The sequence below is a fragment of the Capsicum annuum genome, chromosome 3 (genome assembly GCF_002878395.1).
Source record: "Capsicum annuum cultivar UCD-10X-F1 chromosome 3, UCD10Xv1.1, whole genome shotgun sequence".
In the NCBI taxonomy this organism is placed as follows: domain Eukaryota; kingdom Viridiplantae; phylum Streptophyta; class Magnoliopsida; order Solanales; family Solanaceae; genus Capsicum; species Capsicum annuum.
This window is the reverse complement of record NC_061113.1, coordinates 95,018,166-95,022,356: the sequence shown is the minus strand read 5'-3', so window position 1 is coordinate 95,022,356 and position 4,191 is coordinate 95,018,166. Positions and strand designations below refer to the sequence as shown.

The following is a 4,191-nucleotide window of genomic DNA, read 5'->3' as shown; positions in this document are numbered from 1 at the left end:
AAAAATTGAATGGTCAATAAGAAAAAAAAAAGACTTGAATGAAAATGACTTTTCAAATCACATCGTAATTTTTAAGATAAAAGTGTAATTAATTAATAAAATTAAGCACTTTGAAATATATATATAAGAGAATTACTCAATCCAATCTATAATTATAAATAACATTAATGTATTGAATAGAAAAATAAAATTAATTATGATGAAATTTGGACGATCCCTAAAACAATTACTCATCGCTACTTTTTTATATTGTAATTCTTATTCCACCTACCCCGACTCTTAACCAAAAGAAAATTGCATGAGGTGTTCATTATTAAATTGCTCTGTGAAGACCATTAAATTTGTTATGTTCTTCTTGTGCACTTTTAGTTTAGGATACATGTATTTTGCATAGGTTCATTAGGTTTTCATCTTCGGTATTAGATATTAGTCATCACTCTATCTTCTGTTGACATTCAAGTACAAGCACAAGCATACACGTACTTGTAAGACGATCCTAATTAGTTTGTTAGCTATATTAATTTGGTTTTTATGCACGTATGTATAACGTCAATATATTAACTTGAATAGTATAAATGTTTAAAATTCCAAAATATCATTGTAAGCCTACACAATTTTTGAAAATTTCTATTTAGTGTCCAAAACCACATTAGAACATATTTGCATTGAGTAAGGCCCATTCGAGGATGGTACTCGGCTTCCCACCAAAAAGATTTTTCATATCCAGCCAGCTCAATTCCAAGTAGAATAGTAATAAATGACCTTAAAGAATTTAAATTTAAAGAGTATATTTTAAAAAATATTTTATGAAAAATTATTATAATTCAAAAAGCTTGTTAGGCACTTTAAGTTTTGAAAAATATGAGAATGAAAAAGTTAGTCTTTCAGCTTATATAATAATAAGAGTTGTTGTTCAAGTGTTGTGAAGTACAGACACATACAAACGCATTTACCATGTCTCCTTAAAGAAGAGACTTTTAAGACGATTCTAAATAGTTTATTAACTATATTAACTTCACTTTTATGCACGTGTGCACCATGTCAATATATTAGTTTGAATACTATAAATATTTTAAATTTCTGAATATGATTGTAAGCCTACATATTTCTGTGAGATTTTCTATCTGGTGTTCAAAACCACATTGAACATATTTACGCTGAGTAGAGTCCATTCGGGAATGGTACTCGGGTCTCTATCATTTTTTTTCATATCCAGCCAGCACAATTCTAAGTAGAACAATAATAAATGACCTTAAACATCCGTTTAATTTAAATTTAAAGAGTATATTTTTAAAAATATTTTATGAAAAATTATTATACTTTCATTGATTTATTCTTTATCAAAATCATCATATTTTTTCACACATGTAAATTTGAAAAATTATTAAATATTTTTTTAATATACATTTATGACAATCCTTCAAAAGATTTGTTAGGCACTATAACTTTTTAAAAAATATGAGAATGAAAAGGTTAATCTTTCAACTTCTATAAGAATAATAGTTATTGTTCAAGTGTTGTAAAGTAGAAGTATTATTACAAAAAATTTTAAAACGCTAATTATAGAGAGCAGAGTTGCTTGGTTAAGATTAAAAAATTCAAAAGTCTTCTTTGTTTTTTTCAAATTTTGTGTCAAATTAAAATCAAACAAACAAATCGAAATAGAGGAAGTAGCACTTATGAGAATCGGCTTCTATGAATCTTGATTTATTAATTCAAGATAGTTTTCATCTAATACTTCCATTGTTGTTCAAAGTATGACAAATTAGTATGTAAGTAATAAGTAAGAATACATTCAAAGTGTCCTTTTTATAACGCAATCTTTACCCTACCACATAGAGATAAGAGAGACTTTCAAGATTATCACCAAGAGTAAATTATTATGTTATCGAGTGCATTACAGATTGAAAAAGTCTACCTTCTCATACATATAGGCCCATTTGGCCATGAGAAATTTTCTCGATTTTTCAATTTTTTTCACTTTACTAAATAAAAATGGGATTTGGCCTTAAAAATACTTCAAGTTGTATTTGAAAAAGTGAAACACGTCCATTTATCTCACAAAAACTTTAAAATAACTCTAATTTATATTCATGATCAAACGCACTCCAACTCCAACTTTAACTCCCAAAAAAATTATTTTCATGGCCCAAACGCCTACATAGACAATAAAATACATATCTTGCTTGTCCAAAAGACTATATCTGTTACTTATTTATAGATCCAAATTATAAATACTAATAACCATAAGCTAGTGCTAATATTATGTGAGACGGCACTGGGATATGTTCTCTTAGAATGGCTTCTGTAACAAATTAAAGCCAATGTTGTACTTTCATCCTTCTGTTTTTGACTCTTGTATAACATATCAATTTAAACTCTATCTGGTATATTTGCTCTGCCCATACATCTGCTATTCCTTGAATAGAATATAACTTTGGATCTTCCAGGATTGACTGCAATCACTTGATACATTGGAGTTATCCTTGTTCCACCAGCTATCATGGTCAGCGTTCTAGGCAAACTTTTTTTTTGCCATGGACTAAGAAATTACCCTTTCCTAGGTATTAAATGTGACCTAATGGACCTTTCACGTCGAGAAATGCCCTAGAAGTTAATCAAGATACAGTTAATTATACGTTGACGAACAACTCGAAGAACCCCAAAAGCAAGAAAAGAAAAACATCATATTTTCATCATTTCTTCTAATCAAATATTTTAGGACTCCTTTTTGAATACAAAGTAAAACCTACCATATATTTTAGGAAGTAAAATATACCAACATTAAATCAACTTCTTATAGAACACTATTTATAAATTTCCATATGTTCTATAGTTTAAACAAAAATTACAATTTTTGTTCATGATGATTGAACCTCGAACTGCAGCAGTTTGAGATTTGCATGTCTTGCGCGTACCAACTTGTCTCTATAAGCTACAAAATTTAGACAAATGGAGAAAATTTTATTAACAAAAATAAAGAGGACAAATAATAAATAAAGAGACGAGAAGAAAACTAAATTGATGTTCTTATTCACAAAAGTCGGACAAAAGCAAACAACACATACCAAGAAGAACAAAAAGCTTCAAAATAAACCTAAGCAAATTCCATGATCATGTCATTGCCTAAGCTCTTAATCAATTGTGGTATCTTCATCACACTTTTCTCCTCCTCCTTCCCCATCTTCCTCCTCCTCCAAGGGAGAAACCCAAAGTCGGCGGCAAAATTACCGCCTCATATTAAGCATCCAAAGTCCTCCTAAACCTCTGTTCACAAAAACCAAATGTAGTTGCAAATTCAGGTCCTCTCATGCTCTGGAGTATTGAATTCTGATCAACCAAGAATTGTGGCTTGTTCTTTTTTGCAGTTGTCGTGAATCCAAAGAACTCCCAAAAAAATATGACGATAATGAATGCAAAAAGATAATTTGAATCAAAATCAAGATAGGAAGAAAATGTAGAAATATGTTATCACTAACAAATTTTATTTTGATTAATGCCAAAGAACAACAAATAATTTGATTGATAACATAAAAAGAATCGAATCGACAGATTGAGTAAGACTTGGAATTTACCTCCCTAGGACCATAAACTGCAGTAATAACTACTCTTGGTATTATATACCAATTTCAAAAGAGGCATTACTATAAATAATCAGAGTAAACAAAACGATCAGTTGGAGGTAAAAAAAGTATATTAACAGAATAATAATGCAAGTAGAAAGAAAGAAGTGTAAGTCGTGTTGTATGTGTAAGGAGAGAAAGAAAACTCCATGAAACGGCGACCATATAAACAAAGACCTTCCGGATATAGGAACTCCATCTTTGATATGATACCACCAATTCGGTCGGAGATGGAAACTGCAAGAGTATAACTGTGCGAACAGAGGTTTTAGAGTAATTTAGGGTTTTGACAATTTGTATATATATATATATATATATATATATATATATATATACAGACACACAATTATAATTTCTATCCGTGGTTATGAGTTCTTTTTTTGGCCACTTTCAATTTTTTTAATTTAAATTCGTTTATATTTAGAGTTTTCCTTATTTGCGTATTATTTAAGGAGTAATATTTTAGTCCCTTCTATATATTTTAGGATTCAATAGTTTAGTTGATATTATATATATAATTAAATTATAATTATAGAATAAAAAGTAAAAAGACAATTTTGTCTAAAAA

General features: G+C 29.1%; 1 long non-coding RNA gene across 1 annotated transcript; it reads right to left on the bottom strand.

Annotated features, from left to right (window-relative positions):
* Positions 1-2,669: 2,669 nt before the first annotated feature.
* LOC124897289 lies at positions 2,670-3,899 on the bottom strand. Its single transcript, XR_007054023.1, has 2 exons — positions 3,069-3,899; positions 2,670-2,935 (listed from the first exon to the last, which is right to left on the bottom strand). It is a non-coding gene; the product is annotated as an uncharacterized LOC124897289 (long non-coding RNA).
* Between the last annotated feature and the right edge of the window lie 292 nt (positions 3,900-4,191).